Below are 24,885 nucleotides of genomic sequence, written 5' to 3'. Positions count from 1 at the left end.
TTGTTGCCGCGGCGCAGTTCGACAAATTGTTTGGGGGGAACGGTCAGATTTACTACCAGAATAGTGATGCTATAACCCTCTGAAAGATATTTTACTTCACTCTGCTCATTTGCTCTCCAAGATCAGGCCCAAGATGTGGGTACCGGTTACCAAGGCAACTTGTAATCGCAATGCACCTGATCCAACGAACGTGCTGAGAGATGTGTCGCAGCTGAAGGCTACCTGACAAGGCTAGGCAGTTGTAGGATGGTGTCAGTCACATGACAGGCCACTATATGATTCTAGGTGCAGGCCCTACAGATGGGGGACCAGAGCAGAACTGGCACAGGCCTGCAGAGCCGAGACCAGAAGAAAGTATCGTGCTAAGAAATTCAGGAAAACAGCGAACACTCTATCATGCTGCATTCCGTACTGAAGTGCTCTGCAGCATCATGGCAATGTTGAAACCAATACAACACACAAGCACACACAGTCAGTCGAAAAAAGTATTCCAGATTAATACTTCTGTTTATCGGGATATTTAAAAATGTGGTATAGAATGCACAGCTTTCTGGGTTACATGAAGGGAAAAATGAACTCCTCAGCAGCCATGGCCTTATAGATAAGATTTCTACAATTCTGTTAGGTGTAAGGAATATTGTAAATAGAAAACAGCTAAGGTGGAGTGCAGAAGGTTCAGGAGAGAGACAACAGGGCAGTAATGGAAAAAGTCATTAAAAGCATGTAAATCAAGGAGATCGTGTCTCTAATTACACAATGCATATATACAAAAGTAATTGAATCATAACTCCCACAACACAACCGACAAAGCCCACAAGATATCCCTCTGACAACCAGGCGATGCACTTGTGGAAGGGAAAAAAATTGTTTGTAACGACTCTACAGAGGCCTTTATGCCTCTGAGTGAGGCTTTCTGCACTCACAGCACAGAGGAAAGGCATTTTAAAACAGAATTATGCTTCCTCTGTGATGTTCTCATCAAAGCAAAAGAGGAACTGTTGAGATTTTTTTTCTTTCTAGGTGCATTAAGGCATTTCTCTGAGGACTACATATTAAAGAAACCCCAGAGCTGAGCCCATCAGTGACAAAACAGACAAACTGGACCAGTTTTAACTCATGCAATAAGCTAACCCTGAAGCTAACTCACAGCAGACTGTTTATGGTAAGAGGATTGTGGGTAAATGATACATACTGTATTGTGCCAACTGACACCCTGGACTTAATACTTCTGATGGCCCCAAAGGCTCTTCTCGAAAGATAAACGCATGATATTTTCTTGGTACATCTAATCAACATTTATACTGTGTTAAATTTTTACATGATGTTTGGTGCTAGCAGCAATTTTAAGCTGCAGCTACACATTCATAAATTTAAAATTGACGGTTCATTTTCTATGGTACAACCAAGTAAACGTTAAGTTATTGCAACAGAATGAAAAATGACTTCGGTAGTATTTAGTAAATTAGTTGTAATTTGAGAATGAACATTCTATTACATATTTAAGAATATAAGGAGACCAACATCTAACTAATGAAATCGCCTGGAAAACTGGAGTCAACTATCAAATTAGCTCAATGAGCAAAATCACCATTACTGGACATATGTGATACTCCATCTTTCTGCCAGTACAAGCATTGGTAAGCTAAGGGTAGCATATTGTGCTATACTGCAATAAAGATGCTATTTATGTATGAACCTTACTATGAGCAAACGTGATACCTATAATAGACACATATAGTTAAATGCAAAAGTGTTGGGACAGTAACATATTTTGTTTCTTTGGCTCTATACTCCAGCACATTGGATTGGAAATAAAACAATGAAATGAGGGTAAAGTGCAGATGATCAGCTTAAATTTGAGGATATTTACATCCACATCAGGTAATCGGGGTGTAGGAATTACAGTCCTTTTTTTACATACCCCAATTTTAGAGAAGCAATGGGACAATTAATAAAATCTGAAATAAAGCCATACTCAGTACTTGTTTGCAAATCCTTTACATTCAATGACTGCCTTAAATCTGTGACCCATAGACGCTGGATATCTTCCCTGGTGATGTTCTGCCAGGCCTGTACTGCAACCATCTTCTGTTCCTGTTTGTTTATCGAATGTTTTGCCTTCAGTCTTGTCTTCAGCAACTGAAAGGCATGTTCAATTGGATTCAGGACGAGTGATTGACATTTTGGCACAAAAACACTACTTGGTTGCTTTAGCAGTATGTCTGGGGTCATTGTCCTGCTCCAAGGTGAAGTGCTGTCCAATAAGTTTTGAGGCATCTGGTCGGATCTGAGCAGATAAGATGCTTCTGTACAATGCAGAACACATCCTGCTGCTGCCGTAGGCACATCATCAACGAAGAAACCGAGTCAGTTCTACTGGCAGCTGTACATGCCCAAGCCATAACACTACGTCCACCATGTTTCACAGATGAGGTGGGGGAGTGCTCTGGATCATGAGCAATTCTGTTCTTTCTCTGCACATTCCTCTTTTCATAACTTTGATAGAGGTTAATACTTGTCTCATCTGTCCATAAGCCGTTGTTCCACAACTCCAGTTGTTTACTGTATTTTTTTTTAGCAAATTCTAACCTGGCTGTTCTTGAGGTTTACCAATGGTTTGTATTTTGGAGATGAACCCTCCACACTGCTGGTGCAGTCTTCTCTTTACGGTAGCCCTTCACATATTCATGCCTACATCCTGAAGAGTGTTCTTGATTTGTTTGACAGCTGAAAAGAGGTTTTTCTTCACAATCAAAACTATTCTTTGGCCATCCACTAGAGTGGTCTTCTGTGGGGGGTCAGGTCATCTGTTATTGCTGTACTCACCAGTGCATTACTGCTTCCGAACAATGTATCAAACCGTTGATTCTGACACATCCAAACTTTTGGTTATGTCTCTGATCCGATTTTCAGCCTTAGGATGGCCTGCTAGTACTGAGACTTATTTGGTCCACATGTTGAAAGATTGCAACAGACCTAGAATCAACTCTGTACCTTTTTACTAGCTTCCTTGAGCATGAACCAATATTAAAAAGACACACAGCTGGCCAAGAAACAACTGAGCAGCCCATTGTCCGATTACTTTTGTTCCCCCAAAATGGGGAGACTATGTATAAAAGGGGCTGTACTTCCTACAAGGATCACCTGATATGAATGTAAATACAATCAAATGAAATCTGACAGTCTGTACTGTAACCTCATACTCATTGTTTTATTTCAAATCTAACGTGCTGGAGTACAGAGTCACAACAAAAATAGTCATTGTCACAATACTTTTGCATTTTAACTCTCTCTCTCTCTCTCTGTACATGTATAAATATGTATACGCACACACACGTATATACACACATCCTATATTCAACGTGCCGCACATTCACATCCTAACGTATTGCGTATTTGCCGGTGCCGATGCGCAGTGCCGCACTCTCGGAAATACGGTATGAAAAATGAGCGCGTGGCGAAGGCACCGCGGAGCTGGGCTGTGTGGTGCGCCTGAGTGGAGGAGTGATCTATGATTACTCACAGCACAGCAACACGGAGCCTGCGATGGGATCCTGCCCAGTCCAGGTAATACAGCCTTCTGCCTCGGCTTTCAATTCACGCGGCGCATAAAGCATCGATGCGGGGTGCTGTGAAATGCCGTTTTCTTGTATCTTACAGTTCTGGCAAAAAACGAATTCTCACAATATATCTGCATTGTCTACACGGGCCATCTCCAGAAACCTTCAGCAGGAGTTACTTCTGTCTGTGTGTACCTGCGCAAAATCCAGATTGTTTGTGACTGCATCAGAGAGACTAAAACAGACAGAATTTTCTCAAAAGCTAAAGCAAAAAGCTAAATTGGCCATGTATGTGCTCAATCTCTCCCCCAATGCCGCAAACCAAACGTGTGATTTTGTCCCCAGGCCCAGAGTTGCCGCAGAACTTAAGAGAGGCAGAGACAAAGCAAATTACGCACCGCCGATGCGCGCGAACGACATCAAACCGACAACCGTCTCCCCTACATCCGCAACGAGAGCAAACCTGCCCTGCGCTTCCTCGTTTGGCCATTAGGTGTCTCTCTTTCACTGTGATTGCACGCTGCCCTCACGCTCGCCCGCCAGAGCCCCTCCCCTTCCACACTCCCGTCCCCCACATAATATATACGCCATCATTTGAAAATGGCAGCTTTTTGAAAATTCACCTTGATTATCAGACATTAAAAGTGACTTATCCAGCGCTGAGTGTCTGGCTGGGGGGAAGGCGGGAGACAGCAGAACAATGCAGCTGGCTTGGTATTAACACTCTGTCCGGGTGTGCAGGGAAGGAAGGGGAGGCGCCCCTTTGTTCTCTCCCACATCCAATTATTTTTAACGTGCACCTCTTTTCACAACAACAAGAGCAAATTTCATTTTAATGCACTCAAAAAAACCCTATTCTTACACCGAGAAGGGGACTAGCTTTGGAGGTTAAAAATTAAGCACGAGTACGTATCTCCTCGCATCCCAGTTAAGCAACTGTAACAAAACCATTCCTTCAAATTAATAGCCTGCAATTGAAATTGTAAGGAAATATGCTGAGAATCACACGCTACTTAACGTACAAATGCAAATGAATGGCATAAAAAATATACAGCAGTGGCTAATGAAGGTACACAGACGAAGCAGTACACAGTCAAAAAATAAAATGGCTTCAAAAATAAAATGGCAAAACCTCCAGCAGATATGTGGCCAAATATTTTTCTAATTGGACGAGCGCTTTATCTTGCTGTCAGAAAAGCAGTAAAAATCACTGCGGCTCCCCGAAGGAAATGAGCTACACAAGAGGTGCCCTTTTATTAGCGCTCTGTTGTGTCTGATACAGAGCATACTCCACGGCTAACCTTTCGTCAGGATCCAGTGTTCAGACAACACCAACGTAGCGGCTAAATAAAACCGCGTTGCGCTTCACAGCCAAATGCACACATTCGGAAGAAAAGCAGAGCTGTTAATTGCAGACATTTTAGCATTCATGCAATAAGATGCATCTTCCTGCAGTGGCCATCTTAGGTGCTTGTTGAAAAATTTGTTTCCTGTAATGAAGGGATTGTACCTTTTGGATGCCACTTTTATGAACTGACACTTTACTATGCCCATGTTCTCCATTTATATGCCTAAAACATACAAACACAAACACTGCATTCACAAACATAGGTAATACACACACACACATACGTGCACGCACATACATACATACACATAAACACACATAAAAAAGACACAGACACACATAGCATGCAAAAACATAGATAATGCATACACACACATATGTGCACGCACAGACATGCACACACACAAAACAGATACACGCACGGACACACACGCACACACACACTAAATTAAATTCCAGTCCTGAGGTGGACGGATGGCTGCAGCGTGTGTGTGACTCACTCTGCAGCACAGCGAAACCAATTCTCTGGAGATGGTGAAATTAAAGAGCGGAGTCCAGCTTGTTTATGGTTTTCACTCTGTTTGGCTCTCAATCAAATGTTTTATTAGCAATCATTCACCGCTCGTTCGGTCCGAGCCGTCATCTGCCAGGGGCCGCGTGTCGGCCACAAGCATGTAAAAATCTCCCCATTATGGGGGGCGGGGGGGTGCATTTCTGCCTGAGACACTCCATATTATTACACCCGAAATAGGGGTCTCCAGGAAGAGGTTTTGATACACCCCCATACGGACGGAACCATGTCATTCCAGACCCCTCTCTCTTCTTACATCAGCAGGCATCTGTGGGTGTGGACACCTCAACGGGCAGCATAACTGCATGTCTGACAAACGCAGCGATCGACATGTTTGTTCCAATGGGCTGTCGGGCAGCTCACTTGGTAAAGCTGCCGGTAGCGACGCATGGCACCACGGATCGAATCAGGCCTGTGCCGGTGCCGACTGTGGCCAGCAGCCCCACAGGAGGGGCGCACATTTGGCTTTGGGAGAGAATATATGGTACACGGCTCGAGCGACTCCTGCTGGCCGTCTGGGTGCCCGTGGCCCACATATGAATGGGTGTCCAGCAGCTGGCTGACGCATGTTTTGGAAGAGAACCGCAGATTACTTTCACTCTCCTTGCGTGTATATAGTTCATGAACTGGACATTCCAAATTTGATGGAATTGGAGATGCCAAATTTGCCCCATATATGGTGGATAGGATGGGCACCTTGACTGAGCAGCACATGCATAATGAGTGACTCTGCTGTAGAGAGACTTGAGAAAAACAGACAGATACAAAAGGGCCTTCTGTAGTTCAAAAACAGCCATCTGAAACCGAAGAGGGAGCTCTCAGTAGCTGTGCGCTACAGCCAAATGAAGAACACCAGTAACTGTCAGGGGATGATAGGCAACAGCAGCATCAGGGAGCTGAGCTACAGGGGTCTCTCCTGGTGGGCGTGCTATAGGTGAGGCCCACTCTGGAGAGAGAACTTTGGGATGCCCCGGAGTTGAGGATCAACTGATGGGGTTGGTGGACGTGGTTGAACGTGCACAGTCCATGTATGCTGGTGCCTACCTGCTGATTGGTAGAGCTTCACCGCCTCTTCAAACTGGCCACCAGTTTAATTCTTCCCACTCCACAGCCTAGGGACACACACACGTATTCAGTCAGCAAGGAGACTGCATGTTGGGGTTCGCATAAATTCTTTTGACTGGTATTTCATTAGCTCATGTTCATGCTCTTGAGTCATTTCTGAACTTTGAATAATGTACAGCAGTCTTTCTGTATAAACAGTATACCTACTAGAGGGACAGAAGGTCAAAAGCACAGTAAAGATTGTTATCAGTTATTAGGCTTACTCCTGATGCCAACAGGAATGCATCCATGTTGGCCACCAGCAATGACCCAACCAAACACATCCAATCTGGTCCTAGATTTCTGCATGGCAAACAATGCAACAAAATTTTAGTGCCACCCCACTATACCAATCTGCGGCCAATGCTGGCTTTTGACAGACATGTTAGGTACATCCCATTATGTGCCAACGTTGGTAGGTAAACCACAGTTGGCTCTAGGCATAAAAATATCCGTTGGGTGAAATTGGCTGGGACCTTCAGAATGGCAACAATGGCTGGTAATGAGGAGATATCGCTGAGGAAATTTAGTGGGAAATTTTAGGACTAAGTTTGGTTGCTGAATATTTATGATTGACTAATTATAAGACAACCAACAATGTGGTAGATTTAGCCCACGGTGATGATCGTTATCAACTAAATTCACAAATACCCAAGATTGGACCAACAAGGTCACATTTATAAGGCTTAACTAGTCTTACTACACCAACAGCAGCTTCGCTGCAAAGATAGTAGTCTCCCTATAGGCTGACTGCAAGGACAAGGACAATCTAGATTGGCTAAGGTGGACCAAGGATGAAAAAGTAACTCTCCCCATAATGAAATAACTCATGTCTGATTTAAGTGACAACTAACAGATGAAACCAAATTGGAATCTCAGGTTCAAAGTGCGCACAGACAATGACCGCTAAGCCCAATGTGAATCTCACGGTGGAAGCGCTCGATCGGACGCCAGCGGGGCCGAACCTCGTTCTCCCGTTGAGAGCAGTCGTGTGCGTGAGGTGTTGATGCGCGTCCTCTCCGGGTGCAGTTCCCAGTCTCGATGGAGCACCACTCCGCGGCCTCGCGTCGCAGAGCAGTAATCTGCTCGTCATTAAAGCAGAGAGCACACTGACAACAGTGGGCAAAGTCACCGAAGGCAACTTGGAGTGAGTGGGAAAAATAACCTGGAAAATAACACGTACCCACGCCAAAATGCTCCAACTAACCTATTGCCTAATACATTACAGACCAAAACCTACTTAATTTAGATGCATTTTCAGGCAGGAAGAAATATGCATTGGGTTACTCTTGTCACCACCCTTTCTCAGAAGAGGACAGAAGAGAGAAAGAAGCCAAAAGAAGCGTACACGTGTGGATCCGAGGATTTTAACCAGTGAAACAGTGCATCCCTAATACTAGGGACCAATCAGGTGGTATTGCTCTGTACATTGCTCTACCTTCCTAAATTATGTAATGGCTCTTGATGATAACACAGTTAGTTAGCTACTTACTTTATCGACTGTGGGGTGATCTGTCCTCTGAATTTCACCCATCCTAGTTACTTAGGAGCAGTGGGCAGCCACAGCGCAGACCAACTCCAGATCTCTGTGGCCAGTGCCTGACGTACATGTATTTTTGGTATGGGAGGAAACCAAAGTACACAGAGGAAATCCTCAAAAGTTCCAGGCAGAGAGGATCTGGACAACCGGGACTCATTTTTGTGCGACAACGGTACTATATGGGTGTGAGACTATGTGTGTGTACATCAGTCACTTAAATTGTCCCCTGCATGGCTGCCTCTCTTCCAGTGGATAATCTAAGGTTCTGGTCTACCTTATCCATCTGGAATTTGGGTGGTATGAGCTCACTTCTACACTGCTGGGTGCTGGACATGAGCCCTGGTGTGCCATACATTGATGTGTTCGGGGATAGGACCCCATCAGGTGATCGGACACCTCTTCTCTAACTACACCACCTTGGAGCTGCCGCACTCTGCTGGGGAGCCATCTTAGGAGAGTGAGGCTCCACACTCTTGCTCTCTCCACCTGCATGGCAGTGACCCACTGGAATGAAGGGCTGATGGGTAAGGCAGGGGTGATGGGTTTTGAATCTCTTACCTGAATGGCACCATAAATTCAGCCATCCGGACATCAGTATGCACCTACAAAGCAAAAAGGAAAAAGAAAAACAATCCTTTGTTATCATCCAGCAGACCCACAGCTATATCCATGCATATTTCCATCACATCCCTAGAGGGAAGACCGTTATACTGTTATACCATGCAATCACATTACAGCCTAATGGAGAAATGTGAGGTGCTTATATGAAATTGTGATACTCACGCGAGAGCATAGCAGTGCTTCACAGAATCTCTCCCTTATTCTGCCGTGTATATGCAGCCTATCAGTGGAAAGACCAGAATACAAATAGAAATAAATAAATATTGTATGCATGCAGTTCAATGTATGTGGTTTTTTTCTTTTTTTTACGTGGGATGGCTCATCTGATCCAATGATATAATGCAATGAAAGCTACTTTAATTTCATGTGCATTCATGAAATACGCAAGATCAAACAGGACACAGACTGTTTCAGTGTAAGAGTGTCACAGACACACGTTAAGCTGATGTGTAACAGTCACACAAACACACCGACTGTTTGTGTAACAGTGGCACAGACACACAGACTGTTTCAGTGTAATAGTGGCACAGACACACAGCATGTTGATGTGTAAGAGTGGCACAGACACACATTATGCTGATGTGTAACAGTCACACAGACACACAGACTGTCAAAGTGTAACAGCCGCACACACTCACAGTGTTGAGGTGAAAGCGGTACTGGCTCACATCATGTGACAATGGTACAAAAAGACTGTAAACAGAATGCCACAGCAGCCCTCTTTAACTACATTCTCTGTTTTCTTAACAGCAAGAGCTATTTTACTCTAACAGCCCTCAGGATAAGAGAATATCAGCCAATATTCTATATCCTCTGTTAAAGTTAAAAGTTACTTTTCTAAGGCAAGGACGTATTTACTTTATTCATCCTCCGATAAATTCAGAAATATAGATTTTAGAAATCTTTATATTTCAGTAGTCCTTCAGTCATTCTGCGTACAAGGAAAGAGCTTATTAACTTTAGCATCAACAATGTCTTCAATTTGAACATTTTGTGTTTGGAAAGCAGTTCCTGCAGTTCATTTCAGAGCATGATCTGTTCTATGTCTCACCAAAAAGTGACTACTATTACGTATTCACTTCAACAGATTTGGTGCCATTTATAATGTGCCATTTATAATTCATATGTGTGGTGTGTTTCAATGATATAAATTCAGTGGGGGCAGGTCAGTAAAACAGCACCGATGTGAGGACTGCAACGTCCATTGGAGGTCAGAGCAGGGACTGAGGGAAGTTCTGCAACGCTGCTGGTCCATGACTGGGTGTTGATGCCCGGAGATGTCAGACCCCAGTGGGTGTCGAATACACTGCCTGCTGGGAACCCCAGGGCCCTGACACATACAGCGCAACGCATACTGTCCGTACCAAAACCAGTTATTATCGAAACATTTCACAGAGAAATTATAACCTTCTCCGCCTTCACAGCTTAATGCCATGTAGGGTTCGGGCAAATTATAACTCTGCTTACTACCTGAAGCCTGAGGTTAAAAAAAAAAAAAAACAAATCCCTGAGCTATCTTAAAAGACACAGCAACTATTCTTATGGGGAGTACATGCCACACGTGTGTAGAGGAAGGCCAGGGGTGGTGAGTTCTGTCACCGTGAAAGCAATGTACACTGCTTGCCATTATAGTGAATGAGTGATGTCATATGCTATGACAGAAGTAGAATATAGTAAAATTATATTGATACCTGCTATATTAATACAATATCAGGATATTGCAAGGCTTCACACACACACACACACACACATATATATATATATGGGCAAATATACAAATTATTTCTGCATATTTATCGTCACAGTTTGAAAAAGTTAATTTATTTAAAATATATTGCAGTATATTTAAATTGACATTATAGATCAACATTTGCTTGGAACATAATATTTTGTTTCTACTAGCCTGAACAGTATAGTCTCAGGCCATTAGTCTTAAATGTTTTATCCATGTAATCAGATATTTTCCAAACCAATAGCTGACTCACTCAAATTCACACAAAAAAAGAATACTCACAGTTCATTTTGATTTAAAGGGGGAAATGTTAACTGAATCCAGGCCTTTATTTAACTAATGTCTGAATTATACACTTCATGTGCACATGCACATTTCTGTTGTTAAGCAACAGGCAACCAATTGCTGCTCAGTAGAATATATCATACATTTAGCTATTTATGCCTTTCGGAAAGAAAGAACGTGCTCAGCATACAGCAGGCATTTACAGAAAACAGCTTGTTTTTTTTCCTATTCGATAACTAAATGAACTTACACAAGATGGCAGATAAGGATTATATCTTTAAATACCAATAAGCACAAAAAGGTTATTTTGCTTAAAATTCTGTTGTGTCACATTAGCGTTAAGTGCAGTGCAAACGGTGCAGTGCTCTTTTAGACACGTTCAGGTGTAGCAAATGTATCTGAAACACACATCCGGATGTGCACCTGGAAACTGGGTTTTATTTGTCTACTAGTCACAGTTTCCTCTAGAAAGGGGGTAAAACTAATAAAGACTCTGACCTGTGAAAGAAAAATGTCTCATAAACCTCAGTAGTATTTAACTGAGCCATAGTTTTTCTTTGTCTGAGTGTCGGGCTGCCCACACGCCCTGGCTAGGCAGCTCTGTTTGGTAAATAGACGTCCTGAGCAGACTCATATTTCCTTCCACCTGCCAGAAGCATGCAGGTCTACCACAATAAAGAAGATGGAATGCAACACCTGTCTCTTTTAAACTCCAGACCAGGGTGTGTCCAAAAAAAAAAACCTCATACCCAGCTGTCCTACACACATCCAACAATGTGGGTAACTGCCAGGTACTGTAAGAAACACATGGTTGGTCTTAAACAGATCATATACCCACACACAACATGGTGCGCATTATAATCTTCTATTGAGCAGAATTGTATGGTATGGTGGCTTCTATGTCACCAATGTTGGTGACCACGTTGTCTGTATCGCAGAAGTAATTCAAAACAATGGATCCCAACAAGTGTTTTGCAAAGGGCATGCCGCACACTAATTTATGAAAAAATAAAGAGTAGATAAAACAACTAGTTCATCTTGTTTTTTAATCAGTCCACTCAAACCCCAGCTAAGAGACACAGACCACGTCACCTGGTTCTCATGGCCAAATCATGTTTTCTTGTGGGGTGCAATGTTAACCCAGAGCACTCAAGCTACTGCAGAGACAGAGAGAGGAGCGCGTTCCTGGGGTCAGGGTCAGCACAGTGTACACTGTGACATAATGAGAGGAGTGTGGAAGGTGATGCGTCCAGCCTCTCTTTAATAAATGCCATAAATGCCAGAGATGTTCAATTTCCCACAAGAATGCCTGTGTGTTTTCACAGGAGAGCCTAAACCTGCAGCATTCGATATAATCAAAACAGGGAGACTACTGAACATGTAAAGGTAAAAAATAAACTCAATCCAGTAAGCCGTGACATGCGCGAGACAGGAAAGATTAATACACTTGGCACGAAAAGCACACGACAGACGCTTAATAATGGTTTGCGCTCTGTGACCCCGGCTCACGACTCGTGATTACACTTATTTCAACACAGCCCTCGTACATTTACAAATGTCTAATTGCCACCGCTCTGAAGACGCCATGTAACACTGGAAAAAAAAAAAAAGTAAGGATGAGAATGCTAAAGGTGAAGATGTTAAATGGACACTCCCCGCTGTAGACAAGGCGGAGACACAAAAGCACAACAGCCGGGAGAATGGGAATGAGAACGAGGTGGTAAGGCCCCATAACGCCTGGGCCCCACCGTAAATCGTGTACCTGGACGAGGGGCTCCTGTGTCCGCCTGCGTGCGGCGTGCGGGTCCCTCCGCAGACGCAGGAGATGGATGTGTCCTTCCTGGGGCTCTGGCTGGCTCTGCCCAAGCTCTCCGCGCTGCTGAGAGATCCTGTGTTCCCGGTCGTCCGGCTATCGAACCACGTAAGAAGGCTGAGAGCGGTGGAGAAAGAAAATCAATCCGTTGTAAAGATCTGTGCGCCCGTCTGAGGAAACTGCAGTTCTGCCTCCCAACCGACACCTTGAGCGCTGTACCAAGCCGCCAACTGGCCCGGTCACCAAAAATGTCCTGAGAATAGGAATGTGGTGCCCATCGATTACACTTTTTTGAAGAGCAAGGACTAGAATGAAAGACCAAAACGAAACGAGTAACTTTCACTGAAACACTGACTGAAATAACTGGCCACAGAGGAACACTTTTCAGGCCATTCTCTCACAACATAATTCTGTGCTGCAACACGTTAAACAGGAGCAATACAACAAGGTCAGTTAACTGGCATTGAAAAACAGGTTTTAAAAAAAGGCATATTTATACAGAATCCTTAAAAATATGCAGAATAACAAATGGCAGCCAACACAGTGAAGGAAAACAATTTGGCTCACAGCTTAGATACATTCTATTTATTTTGGGAGGAATAGAACACTGCATGTGCCTCTGTCTCTGGGTCAAAACAAGGGATAACCTCTTTAGCCCTGAGACTTCTGACCAGCAGGTCAGCCCGCTATGGCAGACTAGTGAATACATTAATAAATAATGCTGATCGACATTACACGATTACCAGCTACATTTCTGGTAAAAACTAAGAGTGAAAGAGACAGAAGAGAAGGCAGACAAAGACAAAAAAAGATCAGAAAGACAGACCACATGTATGTGCCCAATGTAACAGCTGCAATCCCCATATATCCCCGTGCTGGCTCAACACTGCAGGAAGAAAGACACAGAGCCAAGATGGAGGCCCAGAAAAACTGGGATGACAATCCATTAGTGAAATTAATAAAACTGTGAAGGAAAATAGGAGTTTAGAAATCCAAAAAAAGGGACACAGCCAAATGCTTCCTCCCTCTCCTTGCCTCATTTAATCGTAGTCCATTGACAGGCAAAACGATCACTTCCAATCCTTTTTACCCTCTGTGTAACAAAGATCCACAGATTCCCTCTTTCCCAGCTAAAAAAAAAGCAAAACTGTGAACTCCTGTTTCTCGGTCTTGAAATCAGCTCCTCCTTTTGCTCCGAATCTCCCATTCTGTGTGCAATCCACGCCGATATACCTGCTTTCTTTCTTTCTCTTACAATCTGTCTCTCTCTCTCCCTCTCCCTATTCTCCCCTCCTAAACTGATCAATACTTCATTTAAATCATGACATTAGCACACTACAACTGAAAAAAAGAAGATTGGAAAACTGAGCTGGCCCTCATGTTAAACGGTAGGGGAAAAAGCTTTTTTGTAACGAAAAGACAAAATATTTTAATAACACGTATTGTCAAAGCCTGAAAATATATGCACGCGTTCCGGAGGCTGTATCATTGTTTTCTTTAGAATTCCCAAGCTTCAATCTGATCAATATTTCATTTAAATCCTGACAGAAGCATGCTATCTGAATATCTGCGGGTGTCAAGCAAAGCGACTGCAGTTTGGTAATTATTAGCTGAAATATGAAAATAGCGGATGTTAAGGGGTCAATAAAAGAAAAAATACTTTTAAAGAATTTTACGAAATGATCTCCCTGCACAAAATGCCCTCATAAGTGCACGTACACATGTAATTTTAGCAGTCACAATTAGCACAGTCGTCAAGCTACATAATGCAGAGCACTATGAAGAAAGACCTGTATATAATCATGGGATAGGGTGTTTCCTCCGTTTTTAATAGCTCATCTTCATGTGCTGCCATTAATCATAGATACCTGGGAGTTCTGGGAGTTGCGGGCCTTATTATAGAAAAGCATATCGTGCCAGATCCTCTAGAGTCTAGACGGTACCATCCCACACAAAACAACTGGGGTGCAGTTGAAGGGGGTCAGGTTCTTACATCAAAAATCAGGATACGGAGCACATGGGATAAGCAAGAGGATGAACATAGGTAAACATATAAAATTGTGGCATTATTATGGGCCAGGAGTATCATGATATTATATAAAGTCAGATGTCATTGTCCTTCAATGGGCAATTAGACAGATGTAAGTTATTGTTCAGAGTGGCTGTATTTTTAAAATAAATCTAACTAGCCTGCTTGCGGTACCCTGATCCCTGCTGCTGCAGCCCAACAGTAAAAAGGGAGGGGGTGGGGGGTAGAGGGAGCAGGTCCCCTTCTCCCCAGGCCCTCAGAGCTGAATTGGGATATGGTCATTACCATTTAGCCTAGTATTGATCTTCCTGCTAAATATCCTTGGCCTCGGTAGAGTCACAGAAAGCAACACACACACACACACACATGCACGCGCACACACACACACACGAACACACAATAACACACACACACATAAAATGTCACAGAGTCTAATAACAATCACTGTTTTTGTTTATTAGCAGAAAGAATTCTATTCAGATCAGTTATAGAAATAATGTGATTTGTCATGCACATAGCCGATACATTTTGAACTGGCCATAAAAAAATTAACTGGCAAAATAAGTAAGTAAATAAATAAATAAATAAATACTGTTGCTGAGAGGGGCAATTTGTCCCTGGAATACTGCAGGCACATTCAGCAAAGTAATGCATCTAGTCGCCATGACAATTCATGACGAGGAACTAGAACTAGAGGACGACTATTCTGAAGGAGGCTTTGAAACCGGTCCAAAATCTCAAATACGTATATCATGGGAAATCAAAAAACATATATATATATATATATATATATTTTTTTTTACAAATATTTGTAGTTGAATTAGGGCATATCTTTCAAATGCACCACACATGCAAGCAATTCCTTATCCCTCAGTCCAGAGAGGTATAGGGGACAAGACTGGAGCGCTCAACTGCAAACAGTAACAGCACCTGCTCACTTCCTTCCTACTAAACTAGAGACACTGCAAAAGACAGACAACAGAATGCAAATGCCTCTTTCTGGAATGATTGTTAAATGTTCCTTTTACAAAAAAAGCAATCATGTTATTTAGAAGGGAAAGGGCTAAGGACTCATAAATCTTGGAACAATGTAGCCGAGGACACTAAATATCTCCTCCATGTTCATGAGTTAACTCCGCATTCATGTCTTCAGATTCTAGTCAGCTAATAGAGGCTGCCTTTAACCTCATTCACAACAGAGCCAATGTCCTCAGCCCCTATAAACCAACATGGGCAATTATTTCTTCACCTCCATCTAACAAGGACATTTTAAAGCACAGAGCATGGAGAGCCCAGCTGAATAAGGTTATACTAGGTTTATATCTGTGCCCATTTTAAGGTGGACAGACTGTATTATAAAACAGTTATGAGGAGCACAAAGCCGATGGCCTTTACCTACTCAGATTTTCCAACCTCTTTCAAATACAATATAATACAGCATCGGTGCCAATATGCAATCGTTCTACAACAGCCGTGCTTGCAAGGAGGTATACTGGTATTTTACATAAATTTATTTTTGTTTTATCCATTTCTCATTTTCAATGAAGGAAATAAATTCAGTGAGAGAGAGAGAGAGAGAGAGAGAGGAGGGGGGAAGAGAGAGAGAGAACAATAAACAAAGATGTGATTGCTGATTTCTAGCTGTTTCAAGAAGCCGTGCCTCAGAAGGACACCTTTAATATTTGGACTTTTCACGTCACTAGCGACTAAATCCCTAGCAACCACCATAGCAACGCACTCCGGCATCAACGTGAAATGCATGGTAAGTCCTTTCCTGCCACCAGCCAGAGAAGAAAAAAAGAAAGGATATGCCTCAAAGGGCAGAATTAAACCGTGAGCGAGAAGCAGACATATAGAAACGAGCCAAATGAAGCCAATAACAATAATTACAAACAAACAAAAAAATTGTGAGCTTGTGACGAATACCAAACAATGCAGAATGGTAACCAAGCAATCCGGATGAGAGTATAATAATAACACGGATAGTGAAAATGCATAACAAAAACACGCATTTCCGCTGGAATTAGAAAGGCCGTTTGGGTTTCTTTGACTCTCAACCGGTAGAAGTGGCTATTTTCTCAGTGATGGGAAGCTAAAAAAAAATAAATAAAAAAGGCTAGTTGGATCAGAGTTAAAAATGGAGCATGTGGTTTACACCAGCAGGATCACCCCACTGAGCAGGGCCCATGGCAGGTGAGCCACCCCCTCTCTGACCCCGACCCTCTTCCTTCCCTCACCCAAGCTGGATTTCCTGCGCCAAGGTAACGACCTCAAAGCGAGCCCTCGTCTATCGGAAATTCAAGGCTTCCAGCATCTGGTTTTCTGCTTTTCCGCGATTCCCTTTTCTGAGCCCTGATGAGTTCAGTCAAACTTCATTAAGTTTACGGCCCCGGCCGGAGGTCCCTTGTGGCACGCTACACGAAAGAGCCCTTCCCAGGGCGGCCAGCAACGGGGCCATGCTGAGAGACACTTTACTGCCCCCACTTCCTCCCTTTGCTCGCTACCAGACACCGGGATCCGGCAGGAGAGGGCTCCGGGTGGCTCCAGGTTGCTTCGGCACCTGACAACTAATCCAGGTTCGACTTACCCAGCAGCCCTAACTTTAGCTCCAAACACTATAAGCAAAAGTACACGCTGATCTGGGATCAGTGCTTGGGGGGGGGGAAGAATCGACAAGCGCCCAAAAGACTCCTGGGTTCCAGAGAACAGTTTTCACTCACAGCTGTGATACAACATAATGCAAATACTGTAGGCCTACATGAAATGCTCATTTGTTGGCTATGATAACAGCCACCATATTGTACAGTAAAGATTCAATTTTAAACATCTGGTTCTCTCTATATGAAATTTACAAATCAAGTTCATAACTAAAACTAAACTAAATAAAGACTCAAAATAACTAGGTGCTACAAAAACTACTTTTTGAATCATTTGTTGGTTTCTGCTTTTACACAAAATGAAGTTGCTTGAATAACAATGTGCAGGTACACAATGTTAAGGTCCATATAAAGGCATGCTGCAGTTTTTCATTTTAAATCAAATTCCCAACCATCATTCATGAAAGACAAAGGACGCACGACAAATGCTAATTTTAGATCCTAATATTCCCGATATTTCTGTGAATTCACCATTGTGAAAACCAATTCCTTGCTGTTCAGCCTATATAACCAACTTAACTGTCAAGAAGGCCACAACATATTCACACTTCAATAATAGAATAAAGCCCACTTGGTTGTGAAAGCTTGTGTTGTTATAATGCATAGCAGAAAAACCTACCCACTTACCAATCATTTATTGTGATTTATTTGAGAGTGCTTACAATACAAACAGCACAAGAATTTTGTCTGGGGCAGATTAGAAGAGCTGGCCATTGGAAAATAAATGGCAGTGGTAAACAGGAACATCCACGAAGTATTTATAGCCAAGTCAGGGCAGAAATGCACTCACTATAGTGCTCCGAGTGGCTATTACACAAATCTTAGGCCTGACCTATGGTTTTAAGATGCTATGTCTTGACAGAGGAAGCCCAGGCAGTCTACAGTAAAGCAATTCAAATTTCCATTTAGGAAAAATAAAAAGGACCAAGCAGTGCTTTGAAACAAAGAAAAGGGTGCCAAAATAATATATATTTAAGATTAAAAAAAAAAAAAAAATCTCCTCCAAGAACCATCTTTGAAAAGCTGACGTGAATATTCATTTAAAAAATCAACATATGCATAGTACGGTAATGTATGTAATCCTGCCTCAATGGCTAATCACCAAACTCTGCAATGCTAATTACTATTGTTTCTTTTCATTAAAAAGGAATCCCAACAGCAGCTGCCCCATGGGAGAGGGCTGTACTGTCTACATATAACAGAAACCATATGCCTTTAAGATAAAAAAAAAAAAAAGCAAAGAGAATTAAAACCAGATTTAAAAACATGCTTAGCCAGTCTATTTTGCTTTCATCCAACTGGGGGATTTATTGCTGTGATGTGATGTTGCAGGGAAGAATTCATATGCAAACACAGCCCCTGAATCAGCAAGATTGCCATGTTAAGTGCAATTAATAAACCCCACAACGGAAGATTATTCTGACAGGATTATTCTCCGTAACAATGCGACACTCGCACCCAATTACACACCAGCAGGGCCCGGAGTCCCTCTCTCTGTCTCAACTGGGTTTCACAGCAGGACCTCTGAACACAGACACAGACATACAAACAAACACGCACGCACGCACGCACGCACACACACACACAAACACAGACACACACACTTGTTATTTCAGGATTCTAATCACCATTTATAAATGATGAATCAAGTGCATTAATATATTTTTGTTTTGGAATTATTATAGGGCTTTTATACAGTGAAATGTAGTGTTTTGTTATCATTTTATCATTTCTTGTTTCTATTTGCATTTCTGCTTGATCAATGGGTGCATGACCAAAGGACCAGGGGCTGCCAGCAGCCATATTATTGATAGAACACAAGCAGATAATAAATAATTCCGCTACATTTTCACTCAGTGCTGGAAAACACACGCAAACACAAACACACAGATATGGAATATACAACACACATGTACAAACACATGCCCTAAAACCAAATGAACAGCCCAGAGCCCTGGGCCAATTCAGTTATTCATGCCCTGAATTATAACACCCAGCTTTCATAACCACCCATTATGAACCAATTCATACTCTCAGTCTCCATACCAGACATGCCAGTTCTTCATGCCTCGCCAGTTTGCCCTTATAGGGCGACTACATCTCTAACAAAGTATGCTGTACGCCAGTCTCTTCATAGACATATACTCTTCTACCGGATGGGCACAGACCCATTTATTTTTTGCAGAAAATGTTTGAGTGTGATTCAGAACAGAGATTCCTCCAACATCAGTGGTCAGGATAAGGACAAACTTTCTCCCTGCTCACAGGCCGTAAGGCTGAATCACTACACTGGCTCAGACTCACTATCTAAACACCGAGACCAAACAACACGCTGTTTCAGACGGGCGGTCAGCTGTGGATTCGAGCATCAGAGAAAGACTTTTCTTACTCATGTGCTCTTTCTGATCTGCATTGCGCTGACTAAGGTGTACCATGCAGGAGCAGGGATATCACTCCTGATCAAGGAAATCTACAGCCATTTTGCTTCTAGTTCTCCCCCAGTTCAAGAAGATGGCTAAGATTGTGTCTTGTAGTCAATGCACAAATGATAATCATCCTAAGGACGAGAGCAACAAACCAGTTTCTAAACTGAATAAATGATGCTTCTATCACAAATGCATGAGTCTGGACACATTGTTATTTAACCATGCGTGTTGGTCAGGGGAAACTTGACTGTTTCCATTCTATTAAAGCAGAGATGGCACATATCATTGCGTGAATTAAAACATGCTGTTTACAGATGCCTGCTTGAAAGCACAAATAACTATAATGATGATTCATCTGCTTGATTAACTATGATCATTTCTGCATCACTGTACCAAAACACATGCTTTATGTGGAAGATATTTTCACATGGAGTAGGCAATATAATGAAAAATTGTCTTTTTTTTCTTTTCCACCATCACTTTGCCATTAAATTTCTAGAAACTCATCAGACTTTTTCCTCTTTTTTTAAAGAAAAAAAAAAAACACTTTCTTTATCAAGAGGCGATCACTTGAGCAGAATCAATCATGTTCTGCTCGGCTTTGCTCTGCTTTGCCGTTTCCAAATCCAATTTCTTCCATGTCATCTCAGTGCACACTTATAAAGAACAGAGCTCTTGATTATCTCCCTCTCTTTCTAGCGCTTTCCACTGGTGCACCATACAATGTATTAAATTAAATGAGGTGTCTGCCAAGCGCACTTCCCAGGTCACTGGCCGTTAGATAACCCCCCACGACACCCCCCCCTCGTATCACCCCACCCCACACTCTGGGGGTGCCTGTACTCAAGGAAGCATACATCCCCAGCCCGGACATGCTTTTGAACCAGCATACATCTGCATACATCACCAGCCAGCACAGCCAGAGAGCTCCAAGGTCTAACGACACCATTTTATAAACAAAGAGCGTCCTGAAGCTGTGGTGAGGCTGCTGTCACCAATCAGTCAGGCACTGCAGGAGCACAAACTGTCTGAGGCTGGCACAGCAGTGCTGTTCAATGTGCGAATCAAACTGTAATGATACTGTTCATATATATATATATATATAGCCTATATATGATGTGGGTTATTTGGCTCACACAATACTCTGATTTCTAAACACCATTTCTTTATCATAGAAGTTGTTTACTTTTAATGATGTGAAGAGAGGCAGGTAAAGCATTGTTTTTAAAGGGAACTAAGAATTAGACAATTATATCACAATCAAATGTCACATATGTTACAAAAGCAATGTTACATACGTCAGAGTTTTGTGAAAAGGGTTGTTTCAGCTGATTTTAGACCCTGCACTGCATGGAACATATGCTCAGGCCTGAATGGGAATTTCCAGTATCTTATCACAAACAGACAGGCGAGACAAATGCTTTCAACAGCAGAACAGAGCAGCGCTGTTCAGCCGGGAGATAAATTAGAGATGGGACTGAGTGAGCCCTGTTAACATAATCTCACCATTCAAGCACACAAATATCGCAAGGGTCCTCATCAAATATTTATGCATATGTAATATACGCCATATAATTATGCACATAATTATGCCACCATATGCATGAACACTGTGGTGTGTGTGTTTGTCTGTGTGTGTGTGTATGTCCATGAACACACACAGCCTGCACAGCGATTCTGTGAACGGGTGTTTTAGGTCTTCATATGTGTGTGAGTGAGCGTGTTAGTCTGTATTTTGCTCAGGCCCTAGCTTGTGTCCATGTGCGTGCTCAGAACGAAAGTTTGAACGCGTTTGTATGTGCGTGCGCACACACGCCCACGCATTTATATAAATGTATATTAAAGCGTAAAGTTTTGAAGTAAGTCATATCTCTCCAGTTCTCCACTCCGAAGCTCACTCCCTGGTGATCTCCGGAGATAGCCAGGGAAACTGCAGGGAAAAATCACTGCATCACTTCACTGCCACCGACCCCAACTTCAACTGCTTAATGCACCCGTTCCCTGCAGCACCCCCATCGCCCCTCTGCTCCGCTGCTCTGTGCATTGCACAGCTGAACTTGCACATATGCCTGGGGATCAAATCCAACCCTCCATCTTTCATAGAGCACAACACATCATTTGGATACAGGCTGTTCAAAGCACAAAGAAGCAATGTAATTTTTTTTGTAATTACGTGGATTTTCCCAGGTGTCTGTATGTGTACTTGTCTCACCAAAAGGTATTTTTGAAGCTGCCAAAAAAAGAGGGCATCGCTGCTGGCACGAAGAAAAATGAGCCTTGTTCATCTAAACAACTCGGTCCTCCCTAAACCCTTCATCTCCAGAGTAAATCCAAAAATATCCTTTGAGGAGTGTGACAAACACGCCTGCCACAGGCCACCGAAGTGGCTTTCTTTGGGGCCCTCCAGCACAGAGACACAGGGAGATGATGGTAAAACAGTCCACATTTATTCCACGAGGGTTTGGCAAGATGGTAAAGCCAAATGAGCAGATGTTAACCCTGTCATGACGGAAGCTCCCTGGTGTGGGTGGGGATGGCAGATTTAACCTGTGCGCAGTGATTACCTCACTACGCACAGGTGCAGCCACTCCTGTTCCCGGGTCCAATTAGACCTGGCCAATTATCTAATTCTCAACCAATTATCCAACTGGCCAGGTCCAATTAGCTTGACCCAGGGCAGGTGTGGCTGCTTAAACCAGCCATCCCCACACCACATACCCCCAACGCCAAACTGAGGCCAGGGAGACTCACTGGCCGAAGCCTACCCCCCCCCCCCCCCACCCCCACCCCACCCCACCCCCACACTCCCAACAAAGCCAAAGACAACAAACAAAAACAAAAACACTCCAAACACGCAAAAAAATTTTTTTTAAAAAAATCAGGGTGGGTGGCCCCGGAACAGTCCAGTACATGCGGTGACCCTCCTTCGGACGACAAGGCAGCCCTTCTTCCTCCTCCCTCCTGGAGCACGGGAAGTCCTGGGCTGCTCTGCTGGCTGGTGGGGCGTCACCGGCTTGGGCTGTTCCAGGGGCTGTGGTGGGGTGGCTGGGCTGGTGGGCTGGTGGACTGGCCTTGTGGTGCTGGGGACCAGGAACCCTCGTGGCTGTGGTGGCCGCCAGTCGGCTCTGCTGGCGGGCGGCTGCAGGCTTATCCCCTCATGGGCTCCGGGCAAACCAACCAGGCCAAAACAAAGAACGAAAAACAACCAAACGGACGAGAAAGGAAGCAAAACGGCGCGGCCACCGCTCGTGCGCCGCCCGTGGCTGACCCGCCTTCCCGGCCAAGTCCAGCTCACGGCGCGACCACCTCTCGTGCACCGCCCGTCGCTGACCTGCCTCCTCGGCCAGGTGCAGCTCCTCAGCGTCCCAGCTGAGGATTGCCTCCTTCCTCTCCCTGGTCATCTTCCGCTCCCCATTCTTGGCCCGGAGGATCCGCCCGAAGCCCTGTCGGGAACACCTCAGCCGCCCCTCGTCCAGTGTGCTTCCTGGCTGGCCCTCCTGTGCCTCTTTGCTGTGCCGGAGGAGCCCCACGTTGGGCGCCACTGTGACAAACACGCCTGCCACAAGGAGATTTTCCCCTTTGAACAGAGCTAGATAAATAAGGGAAATGAAAAGCAAAGTTTAAACAAATACAGAAAAATACAGAAAACAAACTAATCCTAAAACAAAAAAATCTCCTTTAAGGCACCCTGTATGACAGACTTTTTTGTCCTTGCTGATTGTTCTGTTTTGGGATAGAGCTTGCAGCTCCCCCATTCACCTGCTGAACTCAAAAAGCCATTTCCTGTTTTGCCTCAGATCAGTGCCTCAGAAGCATTTGTTTAGGACAAAGCGTAGAAATTATGATAAAGGGCTTTAAAACATCTTTCCCAAAGCTGAAGTGCCTGTACAGGCAGGCTTACACCAATGAGGATGGCTGACTATCCTCCCTGTAGAGAAGTACAGTCAGTACACGGTGTGAATAAAGTATACAGGCAATATCAATACATGTAGTAAAAACTACTTAATAAAAAAACTACTAAATATCTGTTTATATGAAATATTCTCATTGGAGATCAATGTAGCGGCAAGTTAAACATGCAGCATTTTATTTACTTATTTATTACAGTTTACTGTATGAATACACATAAACATGCACAGAGAAGCACACACACAAGCGCACACACACATATGCACATACGCACACACACACGCACACGCAAATGCACGTGCACATACACGCACAGACACACGCACACATGCGCACACACACACACAGGCACACACATACGTGCACAGACACACACACACAAATATTTTTCAGCTAGAGGAGGCTGGCTCTCGCTCTCCTTTGACAGCACCTCCAGGAAAGGCTATTATTGAGCAGCAGCCATGCGCTCGCCTTCAACCAGCAGAGCACAATAAAAATTCCTTTTCTTTTAATTAATTTTTATGGCCAGTGAAGAGGACGCGCTGACACTTGTCTTGTGCACCGCCAAAGCTTATTTCTATTCCCCTTATCACACTGCTGCTGCTGTGTCTCTGTGTGTGTGTGTTTGTGTGTGTGTGTGTGTGTGCGTGCGTGTGCGTGCGCATGTGTGCTTACCCAAGGCAATATTAAAAATAAAAAAAAGAAATAAGCAGCCATAGATCCGATTGGTTGTTCTACCAAGGTTGCAGCCAGTTTCACCCATCATGCCGTGCAATCATAAGAAAACCTGTTTACAGGCCATACGCCTGACAAATGCATACATCATAGTATATTATCCCTGCAAGTACACATATATAAAAAGCGACTTGTTCTTGCGATTGCATAGATTGAATTATATAAAGATATTTGTTTATATTTGTTTCTAGAGTGCACATGAGGGTCAGACTGTGCCAAACAAATTCCATTACATTCGTGTGCTGTTGTAATTAGCATTGCACCATTCAAAGCAAATAAAAGACACCTCACAATGTACAAACAAAAGAAGACCTCATTCATTAATCTCTGTGACATGTTATGGCAAGCAACTCTCCTCAAAACCAGTCGTCACCCATTTGTCTTTTTTTTTTTACAATAAAAAACAACTAATCTCTACATTTTCTCCCATAAGAAACCAGGCATAGTTTAAAAAAATTAAAAAAAAAAAAAAAAAAAAGGTAGGGTACTAACTACAGAAGCAGGATCAGTAGGTCCCACATTGTGTTAAAATTGTGCCTCTTCTAGACACTGTAT

General features: G+C 43.3%; 2 long non-coding RNA genes across 3 annotated transcripts in view; both read right to left on the bottom strand.

Moving 5' to 3' along the window:
- The window catches only part of LOC135242281 (uncharacterized), a 50,568-nt gene extending 42,905 nt beyond the window's left edge, over positions 1 to 7,663 (bottom strand). The window contains exons 1-2 of the long non-coding RNA XR_010326296.1: positions 7,549 to 7,663; positions 6,524 to 6,591 (exon numbers count right to left, since the gene is read on the bottom strand). This is a non-coding gene — a long non-coding RNA (uncharacterized LOC135242281). The remainder of the gene's footprint in view (positions 1 to 6,523; positions 6,592 to 7,548) is intronic.
- Positions 7,664 to 7,673: 10 nt separating this feature from the next.
- LOC135242282 (uncharacterized) overlaps positions 7,674 to 24,885 on the bottom strand; it is an 80,214-nt gene continuing 63,002 nt past the window's right edge. For both annotated transcript variants that reach the window (XR_010326298.1, XR_010326297.1), the window contains exons 3-5: positions 12,524 to 12,691; positions 8,907 to 8,964; positions 7,674 to 8,725 (exon numbers count right to left, since the gene is read on the bottom strand). This is a non-coding gene — a long non-coding RNA (uncharacterized LOC135242282). The remainder of the gene's footprint in view (positions 8,726 to 8,906; positions 8,965 to 12,523; positions 12,692 to 24,885) is intronic.

The sequence above is a fragment of the Anguilla rostrata genome, chromosome 16, assembly GCF_018555375.3.
Source record: "Anguilla rostrata isolate EN2019 chromosome 16, ASM1855537v3, whole genome shotgun sequence".
Taxonomy (NCBI): domain Eukaryota; kingdom Metazoa; phylum Chordata; class Actinopteri; order Anguilliformes; family Anguillidae; genus Anguilla; species Anguilla rostrata.
Note: the sequence above shows the minus strand (reverse complement) of the source record. Positions and strands in the feature narration are given on the sequence as shown.